Below are 13,991 nucleotides of genomic sequence, written 5' to 3' on the forward strand. Positions count from 1 at the left end.
GGGAACCTATCGACAACATAATGTTTTCCACACCTGATGAAAAACCAAACTGCAACATTGTTTCAAACATGTAACGTTTTTGCAGCTCTGGTATATAAAGCTTTTTGAGGCCTTCTCACAGTTCAGTCTTTAGCAGCACGATGGCCAAGAGATATCCTGCACGTTAAGATGTAGGGTTATATTTGACAATGACCGTGATCAGGAGGAGAGGAGCCAGATTGACAGTGAGGAGGGTGTAGAGGAGAAAGCAGAGGTTGAGGATGAAACAGAATATAACCCGAGGAGGAAGACTCTGACACTGATGAGGAAGAAGTTTTGAAGCTGAAGTTGTGGTCTCCTTTCGGTCCAAAAATGGAACCAAACCCTAGCCCTAACCTGATATGCCATATGTCGAGTGGATGATATCAAGTCCTGTTTCCCCACATGTGGCATGAACATGACAAACCTGGAGGGACATCTGGAAAGAGGTAAACCCGGTGAATATTGAAACCTATTTGGATGTGAGCTTTTGTTTGTCTACAAATCCTGCAGCAATTTTCCACGCTACAATGTCAGACCTTCCACATCCTGTCACATGTAATTCGCTTTGATGACAAGATCAGCCTGCAGTCAACGAGACATGCTGGGAAGTTTGGCAGAAGTGGGTGGAGCACCACAAACCAGGACCTGACATCACTGTTGATGAGCATCTCGTTGGCTTTAAGCAGTATATCCCAAACAATCCATATGGTATAAAGATATGGGCAGCATGTGATGTAAAGACATGTTATGCCTGGAACATGGAAGTGTACACAGACAAACTGACTGATGGTGTTCCTGAGAAAAATCAGGAGAATTGATTTCACCCCTGCAGGGGGGCGGGTCCCAGAAATGACATTAGGTCTCCTTTATAATTGTAAATATGGACATACAGTGTATGGGTAATACAACATTAGGTAATAATGTATGTATTATTGTAAATTGATATTGAAATAAAATGATCAGATTAAAAGTGACCGGGTACATAATGAGTGTGACCAACAAACAAACACAACATGAGGGTTAACTCTCAGGCAGGTGCATTATGATTAGAGGTGACGTGATGCACAAGGCACGAGTAGTTATCTCAGTTTGTTCAGTAACCTCTTGTGTGCTGCCTAATTATGATAATAACTTGTGATTTCGCCCTGTCTCTGCTCCTGCATTACTCGTGCCAAAAAATGATAATGAAAAAAAAAATAATACTAATAATAATAATAACAATAATAATAATAATAATAATAATAATAATAATAATAATAATAATAAACACTCCGCTTCTCCTGACGTTCTCATGTTAAATGAAATGAATGGGTTGTGAAATTAACCCTAAGGTTCTTTCTAAAATTGCATTTTATAGGGCATGACTTGAAAAATTTAGTCATCAGTCATTTCATTACAACTCCATTTTTGGCAAACTTGTTTACTTATTGTTAAATTCAAATTAAATTCTAATTTTATGTCACATACAAAGCTACACACCGTATAATATGCAGTGAAATGCTTCTACAATGTTTGTGACTTAAAATGTAAAAAGGAAAATAGAGTATTCAAATAAAAAATTGTGAAATAAGAGAAATTATATAATTATACAAATCTTATGTACAATTATAAAATACAAAACTTTAGAATATGTGCCAGATTGCTTATAAAATAAACTTATGTGTAAATTCTACAGAATAAGTTAGAGTTAAGTGCAGTTAATGCCTATTGTAAAAAATGGACAATGTCCAAACATGAGCAAAACAATGTGTAAAGTCCCAGAGGTCAAACACAGGATATGAGCCAAGAACATTTCTCTGTGGACTTTCTTTAAAGTGTCTTTCGACACAACTCAACAATCCATTTGGTCTCTGCCCATACAACTACTATCAACAGGTGTAGCCAGCTAAAAATAAATAGGAATCTCACAAGTTCCTCAAAGGGTCCCTGTGCAAACAGGTCCCCACTTCACATCATCTATAATTCCACCTGAAATTACCTCAACTTACCCCACATGTGCACATTCCTCTGATCCTTGTTTTAAAACTTAAAAGCCATTGTTCCCACAGATGTTCAACTACTTTTGAGTGCATATTTGTTTTGTAGGTTCCATGCAATGTAAAATAGCTGAGACTACTGGAATTGCTCATTTAAATATATTGTGCTGGATTTGCTGTGAGTCCACTTAACGAGTACCCTGACAAAAGAGTTCAATTCCTAAATATAAAAAAGCACAACCTTAAAAACAACTGATCCAAACAACCAAGGATCACTCAGCCAAATTTTAAAGAAAATCTAATCAGTTCAACATTCAATAAACACCCGGTCCAATATTCAAAAACCACAGAGCAGCACCCACAAACCCAACAGAGTCCAACACAAAGATCCACCCAAAAGTCCAATAATCATTCAGCACAACAACCAAAGATCACCAAACACAGTACCAATAAATCACACAACACAATATGCAAATACAATAATAACAAGGATCACCCAGCCCAACATTAAAAACAACTAAGCCATAAAATGCATTTACGCATAAACGCATTCAACACAGCATTTAACAACCACCCAGCATAATACCCAAAAACCACAGAGCAAATGTCCAAAACAACTAAACACCAAACGTCCATCCAGAACATTGGCCAATGATTACTCAGTGTCAACTAAAGACACACAATACTAAAGATGATAACATAATAATCACAACACCGAGAGGTCACTCAACATGAATGTAACAGAAGAGATTTATGTAGCATCCCTGTATGGTGCATGGCCATTTTTTATTTTTTTTTTATTTGGCAACCACAGGCAATCTCATTACAGGGAACTCTAAAAATGTGTAATCTCGACACCCTGTTTTCTGCCTGCCTGACTTTCTGGTATTGTTGCAGGTATGGGAGTTTCTTTTCCTCTTTGTTTAGCTCTCTTATTAATATTGAATAAATTAGCTAGCTTCAACTTTGTAGGGTCTTCAGGCATTTGTTATTTTTCAGTTTAAAGCTATTGTATCGTGGAATAAGGTTGGTATGTTCACTTGTACCCACGTGATGTCATTTTACATTTACTCCGTTACATTTACTTAAGTAATATTTTGAAAAAAAAAACATACTTCTATGAGTGGTTTTAATGCACTTACTTTTTACTTTTACTTGAGCAGATTTGTTTAGAGGAAATGCTACTCTTACTCCATTAATTCTCAACCATTAATTCAACACTTAAGATATTCTTTGTTTTTGCCAGATAAATTCGATGGATCTACCATATTTCACCAATCAGAGGTAGCAACAATAATCACATTACTCCACAAAACAAATAGAGAGAAATCAGGCAAATGACCACAAAGAAAAGGAAGGGTGGGGGGGAGGGGGGGTTGACGTCTTCAGCCGTGGTAGACATTGGCTGCGTTCCATTCCAAAGTGTACTTCACAGGGTGCTCCCTACTCCCTACTCCCTGTGCAGTATATGTTGGTGAAGGGAACTTTCCTCGACAGAACTCCACCATTCAAAACACCCTGCGAAGTCACGGGCACAGACATCACGTATCATGCGTTATCATGGTAACCTAAGCCCCTCGGACACCTGACGCTGCAGCCATGAAAATTTCACTACGGACAAGCTCCATTTTTTTCTGAGAGTTATTAAACTTTTCAAGTTTTCACTGGATATAAAAACTTTATTCGTTTACAAATTTGTGAGGCAGCACTTCATTCCCCCAGTTTGTTCATAAGCCTTCTATTTGTTGAATTTTGACCTGGTTACTGTTATTCATTTGAATGTTTGTCCAGCCCAGACTGTATTGTTTGCCCAATGGTCTGACATTTACCTGGTTTTGATTCTGACCTTGCCACCCGTGTGTTTTGTTTTGTTTGCCCAATCTTTTTTCTTGTTTAAATGTAGTGACCTACGCTTGTGTGCTTGATAGTTTATTATAAAAATACTACTACTACTACTAATAATAATAATAATAATAATAATAATAATAATAGTTTGTACGTTACATATTAAATTGTATTACAGTAATAAAAAACTTGAAAAACATTATATTTTATCTATGTTAATTCAATGTTCATCTGTAGACATAACGTTACTGTATGAGTTCTTGTTATGCTGAATATTGAAGCTTATATTCTGCTTTACATGCCATGTCCTGTTCTCACACACTTTGGGCAATGTGGGGACACCAATAAGCCTCATCCGCATGGTTTTTGCCTGTGGGAGGAAACTGGACAACCAGGAGGAAACCCACCAAGCACTGGGAGAACATGCAAACTCCATGCACACAGACCTGAGAGAGAAATCAAACACAGACCCTGGAGGTGAAGGCAACAGTGCTAACCACACCGCCACTGGGTCGCCTTAGGAGTCTTTCTGCACAGAAAAACCTACAGTAGTGTCGAATTAAAGTGCAATCTGTGTGTTAAAACTGTGATTAATGAATTTGTATCCCCTCTTCCTCATAGATCTCTTCCACTTAATAGTTCTCGGTCTTACACAGCATGTTTAAGATCCACACACATATACTAAATCCTAGTCAAAGGCTCCAGCTTGTTTTTTTATGATTTAAATTTTTAAGGTGTGTTTAAGATCTTTTCAGCCACAGTTTTTTTTTTTACTTACTGTGTCACATTTACTTGAACAAGTAGCTGATACTTACTACAGTGCATTCTTCTATCATATGTAGGCAAAATACGATAAAGGCAAATTTACTTCATTACACCTCAGCAATTGTTACCAAAATATCTCTGGCTCATATAAATATTGTTTTGTGTACATATGACATTCACAAGTTTGAAAAGGTCACAGGGACGTTCCAACAGTTACGTCTAAATAAGATCATCTGCATTATATATAAAACCTACTATAGACCCTTGTATGATGCCTTAATCCCCATTCTTGTTTTGAGCTCAGATATACTGTATTGTTATGTGTGTGTGTGTGTGTGTGTGTGTGTGTGTGTGTGTGTGTGTGTGTGTGTGTGTGGTACATTTCATTGTGTTTGAGATGCAAACTGCTGGGCATAAAGGCGCAAGGACAGTGGTGTAAAGACTCGGATCGCAAGGTGTGTCTCAGCTTGTCTATTGGGTTAAACTGTGCTGCTTTGACATTGTGGATTAAATAAAACAGATCTCAATATCAACTGTAGAGGAGATTATTGTATATTTTGGCCACCTTTAGCATTGTTTTACAATGTAGAAAGAAATAAAAATGAGGAATGATTATGGAATTAAAGGGGTGTCAAAACTTGATTAGTGGTACATACTGTATAATATACATAATTATAATTTATTTACTTTATGCATTAATTCTTGTTTAACAAATAATCTATTTACAGTTCACTGATACATGTGGATTTGAAAAGGTTGTTAATTCAAAAAACTTAATTCCACACATAGTTATAAAGTTACTGTATTAAATTAGTTGTGTCTATAGATGTGTTAAAGGTGTTACATACAGTAATGTCTCTTTGTGACTGTTTTTTATTCTGTAAAGCAAATCAGAAGGAAAATGCATTGAGTGTGAGCTACAGTACAAGCTTCATGATACAAGCAATAGCAAACAAATGTACAAAAAAAAAACTCCTAAACTGTAACAATAATACAAAATTCATTTTTGATCACATGAACAATTATGCATAAACTGAGATGACAGCGAGATTAAATGATAAGAACTAAAGCAGGTGCTGCATAACCAGTTAGAACTTTCCCTAATTCCTGACCAATAGAATTTGCGTCATTTCCTTCATGTACTGCTGAGTCACTGCAGTAGCTATTTACTTTGTTTAAAATAAAGTCAGAGCAGGAAAATATTTCATAAACGTACTTCCTGTTGATAAGATATTTTCTTCTTCTTGCTGTTTTTCATGTTTTGCATTAATCAGGCGGCATCAACCAACGTACCTACCATATACAGCAAAGTTTGTTCATCTTTAATTTAATGTCATTTTCTACATTTTAGAACAATACAGATTTTTTTAAATCATGAAAAACCCATCAAGCACCATGATGAGACTGGCTCTCATGAAATGAAGACCTTCTCAGGAAAGCAAGACTAAAACTTACCTCTGCTGCAGAGGAGAAGCTGATTTAGTTATCAGCCTCAGAAAGCATCAATCGCCCTCAAACAGCATCTCAGTTAATTTATAATTCACTTAAACATGTGGACCTATAAATGTTGTTAATTTAGGAAACTAAAATACACACGTAGTTATAAATGTATTAAATTAGTTGTGTCCATAGATCTGTTTTAATGACACTAAAGGTTTTACACAATATCACTTTGTGGCTGTTTATTATTTTGTAAAGCAAATGGAAAAATAAAAGACATTAAGTGTGAGCTGCAAGCTTTACAATACAAGCTATAGAAAAAAAAAAAAATTAAGATAACAAAAACACAATCGTGCTCACATGACAAACTATGCATAAACTGAGATGACACCAAGATAACATTATAAGAACTAAAACAGGTGCTGCATAACCAGTTAGTACTTTCCCTAATTCCTGATTAATAGAACCTGCGTCATTGCTGTCATGAACTGCTGAGTCACTGCAACAGCTATTTATGTCTGTAAAAAAAAATGTGATTTATTTAGTTCTTTTAGTTTTTTACACTCTAGAACAATACTGGCTTTTTTTAAATTATGAAACAACAAACATGACACTGGGTAATTCAATAACAACAATTGTTATTTTGAGACAAAGCATCAGTTTTTATTGTATAGACTAAAAATTGAGATTTAGATAAGCCCTTAAAGAATTATTTTTATTTACTATCTTTACACATTTGTCAATTGTTTTTTTCCTCTGCATTTTGATTTCTTTGCTGGTTTATACTATCAGACCTACAGTAGTGCTCTGTCTGGCATGCTGATGTGAGTGTATTGACATACTGTACTGTAGCTGTTATGCTTCATGTTCAGTGAGATATCTTAAAAATGCTAAGTATTTTTGATGGCACAGTGGCCTAGTGGTTAGCCCTGTGGCTTTGCACTGTCATTGTTAAAGGTTGGATTTCTGCCTTGGTTCTGTGTGTGAGGAGATTTGCATCTTCTACTTGTGCTTGATTGGGTTCCTCTGGGTACTAATTGGCTTCCCCAAATTGCTTTTAGTGTGTGTGTGTGTGTGTGTGTGTGTGTGTGTGTGTGTATGGATTGACACCCTATCCAGAGTGTGCCTCACCTTGTGCCCAATGTCTGTACAGGATAAGCAGTATAGACGATAAGTGAGTGAATGAATAAGTTTTTTCTTGTGTGTGTGTTTTGTAATCTATGTACATATGTAGAGCAAAATAATAATAAATAAAAAGTATGCACCAGACAAACATTATGCTATAATCACTAAACATTAGTAAACAGTCACTAAACATGCCAGTAGAAGTACTGCAGGGTTATGGCAATATGACACCTTTGCAGAGATTTAATAACTGAAATAAGCAAATTGTGTTAATGTTTTGGCTAAATACCATCAAGAAATCAGTATATGGTGAAATAAATCTAATTTTCAATTTTAGTACGCTCTCCACCAGTTTCTTACATTGCTGATAGGTAACCTTATGCTACTCTTTTTGCAAAAAAAAATAGCTTAGCTTTGCTTAATGGTTTGTGACCATCCATCTTCTTCTTGATAATATTTCAGAATTTTCCAGAACTTTTCCAGAGCTTTATCAAAAAGAAGAGACCACTGCAATTTACTTCTAAATAATCTTTCTGAGTATGACAAGCATTCCATGACACTCTTTGTTAAATTTCCACACAAGCACACCTCATTCTACTTAATAAGGTAATGTGTAATATAAAGTGGTGTCCTTCCATCCGTTGCATGGGGGGCTTGATCTGTGGCCAGAACAAAGTGTGGCCCAGTTAGGTAATAACTCAGTTTTGTTAAAGCCCATTTAACGGCAAGGGCTTTGCTCTCCACAGCTGCATATTTTTTTGTTTTTCTCGGGTGAGCTTCCTACTCAAGTACAGGACTGGGTGCTCCTCTTTCTCGAATACTGTACCACCCAAGCCCTGTTTCTGAGACCTCATTGTAGGATGAATTGTTTTCTGACGTCTTGGTTGCAAACCATGGGGGATCTGGTGAGGTTTTTTTGAGGTCCCCGAGCACCTGTTGGAGTTAACCATGAAAATCTCAAGTCAGTGCTCCCTAAATTCCATCAGTATGTGGACTTTGCAATGAGAGGGGAAAACACATTGGATTTTGTTTACACAAGCATCCCCGGTGCATATCGGGCAGAGCCCTACTCCCACCTCGGCTACTAGACTACATCTCTGTTATGCTAATTTTAGCATACAGACCCTTTGTCAGGCATTCAAAACCAGTTCTGAAGCAGGTTAAAATCAAGCAGAAGCCATCTGTTTTGAGAACACTGACTAGAACATGTTTAGGGAAGCTGCAACTTCTGGTGACTTCCCTGACCTGGAGGAGTACACGTCATCAGTGACAACTTCATCAACAAATGCACAGATGACATCACTGTCTCCATCTCACGGCCCAACCGGAATCCGTGGATTACTGTGTGCACTTCTAAAGTCCCAAAACTCTGCCTTTAGAGCAGGGTAAAAGGGGGCCCTAAGAACAGCAAGGGCCACTAAAGAGCCGAACCACACACACCCAGAGAATTCACAATCACTTCAGGGACAGCAGTGACACAGTGCATGTGGCAGGGCATACAAGCCATCACCAACTACAGGATGACATCACCTGCCCGTGACAGTGACGGCTTCCTTTCAGATGCACTGAACAGCTTGAACATTCGATTCAACATGCAGAACAACAAGACGGCGAGAAAGAACATCTCTCTTCCGAACCACCAAGTGCTCTGTCTCACAGCAGATGTGAGGAAAACTCTACACAGAGTCTACACAGAGAGAGAGAATGTGCTGAACAGCTGACATCACCTTCATCCCTGTACTGAAGAAGTCTTCTGTGTCCTGCCTCAATGACTACTGTCCTGTTGCACTCACACCTATCATTATGATGTGCTTCGAGCAGCTCGTCATAAGACACATAAAGACCCTGTTGCCCCACCACATCGACCCGCTGCAGTTTGCATATTATCCTAATTGTTTAACGAACAACAGCATCTCCACCACACTCCATCTGGCCTCCACAGACTTGGACAATAAATACACCTACGCTCGAATGCTTTACATAGATTTTAGCTCAGCATTCAACACTATCATTTGCCAACACCTGATCGGGAAGCTGAGCCTGTTGGATCTGAACACAAGCTGTAACTTGATCCTGGACTTTCTGACAGGAATACCTCAGTCAGTATGAATTGGAAACTGCATCTCCAGCACCACCACACTGAGTACTTAGGGTCCCAGGCCTGTGTGCTCAGTCCCCTGCTGTTCACACTACTGACTCATGACTGTGTAATGACACATGGTTAGAATCAAATTATCAAGTTTGCTGATGACACGACCATGGTGGGACTCATCAGCAAGAATGAAGAGTCAGCATACAAGGCAACAACCTGTCTCTGAATGTCGATAAGACAAAGGAGATGGTTGTTAACTTTAGAAGGACGTTGCTACTCTGGCTTTTCTGTGTAGATCTTCAATAGCACCAAATTCCTGGTTGTCCCTCTGGAGAAGAACCTCACCTGGTCACTCAACACCAGCTCTCTGCAGAAGAAAGCTCAAAGGCATCTTTTCTTCTTAAAAAGGCTGAGAAAGGCCCAGCTTTCACCTCCGATCCTTACCACCTTCTATAGAAGGACTATCGAGAGCAGCCTGAGCAGCTCCATCATTGTCTGGTTTGGGAATTGTGCTTCTTTCCACAAGCCATCCGTCTCCTCAACAAAAAGGCACTGGACTAATAAACACACACACACACACACACACACACATACACATACACATTGTCACTCAGATTAACTCAACCTCAAAACTTTGAGACTGGACTGATAAATCAACACAAGCAAACACACTGATCTACACTATCATAGATAGTGAAAAACATAGATAGTTCTTTGTTTAACTTAAAATGTCAATCTTTTTTGTCCCTGGTAGCCGGATAATTAGGTCTCTAAGTTAGCTGGTTAGTTTTTGTTAAATTATGTTGTAAATAATGTTGCCATGTCAATCTGTCTTGTCTAAGCTAGCCAGATAATTAGGTCTCTAAGTTAGCTATTTAGTTCTGTTAATTTATATTGTTAAAGTATGTTGTATGTAGCATCTTGGTCCTGGAGAAACGTTTAGTTTTACTGTGTACTGAACTGTATATGGTTGAAGTGACAATAAAAGCCCACTTGACTTGACTCTTTTGTCACGTCAAGCAATCCACGCAGGTACCTCCTGTACAGGAGCTTGAATGGGGTGAACCTGTTGAATGCAGTGTTTCTCAGACAGCAAAGAGCACATAGGGGAGGAGTTGATCACAGCTTACAGCATTTTTATCTGCCATGCATCGAAACTTTCTCTTTAGTGTTTGGTTAAAACGTTCAACCAGCCCATCTGTGTCTGCCTGGAAGCCGACACAAATCACACATTAATACACCTTGGTCGGTAAGCAGCATAGTCCAACCTGAAGGCTGAAAAGGAGCATCAATGGAGTTGGCTTTTTGTAGCGTGATGGCTTCTGAATACCGCATGGTGTAGCCCATGATCACTAGGATGTATTTATGTCCAATTACAGTCTTAGGAAGTGGGCCAATGAGGTCCATACCTATCCGTTAGATGGGTACTCCGGGGTTGGGGGGGGTTGTCATAAGCCGGTTTCTTTGGTGATGTCTTTTGGCACTCGGGGCACTTTGGAAAATGTATTGGATTTTAAGTGTATTGGATTGTAAGTACCAAGGTGGCCGCTGAGAGGGTGTAAATAGGCCAGGTGCCTCAACATGTTGAACTTGCACTGGGGAAACAGTAAGAGTTCTCAGGGCTCACCTCTACTAGTGGTATCACCTTGATGTTTGAGAGATTTATAACTTAAAGTCATAAGTCATAGGCATAAAAGGGTTTACGGAGCTTAGGCTCAGTAGGCATAGGCTCTTCGGTGGATGATTCTACTTTTGCCAGGGGAAGTGGCTTCTCTTGTTGCAGAGCCATTTTGGAATGGGGAGGGCTCTGGTCTGGAATTCTTTGCCTTTCCACATTGAGCGAGAGTATGGATACCGCAGATTCCAGTGCATCTATGGCCTCCCATAGGGAGGTGGAGTCGCATCCCTACCGTCTTTTGCTTCTCTAGGGAGTGCAATACCTTGTCCACCACTAGTCTCTCAGTAACCTTTAATGCATTAAGCTTGTCCAGTTGAAACCAGCAACAGTCGATCCTGTGCATGTGATTTAGCTGGCTGGGAGTGACGTTGACATTGAATTGCTGTCATAGCTCCAGTGATTAAATTCAGTGGCAGCCTGGGAGCTGGAGAGCCCACACCATGCTAGGATCTCTGCCTTAGAGCCAATCATACTGGTCAGCCTCTTCTCGATAAGCGAGAAATACGTGAGCTGTGCCTCGCCAGTCACAGTGGAATTAGGACTGAACTCCAGTCCTCTTGTTCAGCAATACTCTTCGACGTCTACAAGGACGCTTCAACATTAACGTGGGGGGCGCTTCGTCAATAACCACTGTGCCTTCTTTCGAAAATCTGACAGGGGAACATGTTCACTCCCACACTGCTGAAGCCAGGACAGCTCTGCCTGTAGTCCCTGTGTGATCTGGTCAAGAACTGCATGCTCCTGAATACTTGGTGGTAGATAACTGTCTGGTGTAATGCCAGTGAAATATGGGGTCCCACAAGGGTCAGTTTTAGGACCTCTGCTGTTCTCAATATACATGCTTCCCTTGGGTAACATCTTTAGAAGACATGGGATTAGTTTCCATTGTTATGCTGATGATACCCAATTATATATCTCAACAAAACCAGACGAAATACCTAAGAAATACCTAAAAGACTGGATGACCAATAACTTTCTTTTACTAAACTCAGACAAGACAGAGATATTACTCACCAGCCCAAAAACCAACACACAACAGTTTTCACAATTCAGCCTGCGTTTAGAAGGATGTACTGTTACTACTAGCATAACAGTAAAAGATCTGGGCATAATATTAGACAGTAACTTGTCCTTTGAAAATCATATTTCCAATATCACAAAAACAGCCTTTTTCCATCTTAGAAATATTGCCAAACTTAGAAGCATCTTATCCGTATCTGATGCAGAAAAGCTAGTTCATGCATTCATGACCTCCAGACTGGACTATTGTAATGCATCACTAGGTGGTTGTCCTGCATCCTCAATAAACAAGCTACAGTACAGTTAGTCCAAAATGCAGCCGCCAGGGTTCTCACTAGATCCAGAAAATATGATTATATAACCCCAATATTATCATCTCTGCACTGGCTACCTGTTCAGTTTAGAATTAATTACAAAATAGTATTACTTACATACAAGGCTTTAAATGGTTTAGCTCCACACCTAACCAGTCTTCTGATACGCTATAATCCACCACGTCCCTTAAGATCACAAAACTCTGGACTTCTTGTAATTCCCAGAATTTCAAAATCTACAAAAGGGGGCAGGGCATTTTAATATTTAGCTCCAAAGCTTTGGAATGGCCTTCCAGACAGTGTTCGGGGCTCAAACACAGTTTCCCAGTTTAAAAGTAGACTCAAGACGCATATCTTTAATCTGGCATACACGTAACTCATCCCATAACCTCATACTCCAGTACATCTATCCTGAATGGCAACTACGCTAATTCTCTCCATCTGTTCTGTACTTTTCCTGTGCTCCCAGTGATCCAGACCCCATCTGCCCTCTGCACCTACTGACTCCCTGTGCTGAACTGGACTACATGTTAATTTAGAGAATTTCTGTTATATTGTACTTTCAGCTGCATAACACACATGATGTTACAGTATATCATCTCTACCTGTTATCACCCAGATGAGGATGGGTTCCCTGTTGAGTCTGGTTCCTCTGAAGGTTTCTTCCTATTGCCATCTCAGGGAGTTTTTCCTTGCCACTGTCGCCGTCACTCTTGGCTTGCTCATCAGAGACATTTCATTCAATCATCTCATTATTATCTAGACACATTTTTTTAACACATACACAATTTATAATAATTATTATTATTATTATAAAAAAAAAAATTCATGAATTTCTTTCATTTTTGTGAAGCTGCTTTGAGACAATGACCATTGTTAAAAGTGCTATATAAATAAAATGAATTAAATTGAATTGAATTGAATAACTTCGTCTTGGGCGTGTGGTGCCCCTACTCTGCGTCAGATGACTGCATTTTCCACCAATGTAAAGCTTTGTAGCATCGGGGGACTGACACAGAGACAGAGGACTTTGTGTGTGCGCACACACAGTCAGAGAAAACTTGAGTAGAAAGTGGAGTGGAGTGTGGAAGTGCGAGAGTCCTTAGTATAGTGTATGAGCAGCAGCAGCAGCGGAGGGCTGTTTGCAGCCGGTGAGCTACAGCAAGACTTCCTCCCTGTGAGTGGGGCTCTTCAGATTTCTGAGTCTACAAAAAAGGAACAAACTCAGTCTCTTCTGGACTCATTTTATAGCGCTGCTTTGACTCCCAGAGAGCGGGTGGAAATGGGAAGCCAGCCGTGCAGAATTATGAGCCCCACTCTGTTTTAGTGCCTGTGGCCTTAAATTTAAAGTCTGTTTCCAGTGTGTGAGGAGCTATGTTGCAAGAGGAGCTGGTGTACAGCCCACCGTCACAATATATATTGATAACAAAGGCTCATTCACTTGATACTAATTCTGTATGTTCATGAATAGTGAACATGCCAACTTATTATGCTGTTTATTTCAGAATAAAAAAAGAGAAACACAGGTTTTTGAAAAAAAAAAATAGAACTTTTTTATTTATTTAGCATAAAAACTTTATGGCACTGCAGACTTAGGGAAATAGCGAACAGAGTAGCTAGTATGCCACTACATTGATACATACAACATTAAGTAAAATGACGGTGGACAGACCAGGGGCTACAAGTTCGACCGACTTAAATAGAGGAAACATGAG

Source organism: Clarias gariepinus, chromosome 4, assembly GCF_024256425.1.
Source record: "Clarias gariepinus isolate MV-2021 ecotype Netherlands chromosome 4, CGAR_prim_01v2, whole genome shotgun sequence".
Taxonomy (NCBI): Eukaryota; Metazoa; Chordata; class Actinopteri; order Siluriformes; family Clariidae; genus Clarias; species Clarias gariepinus.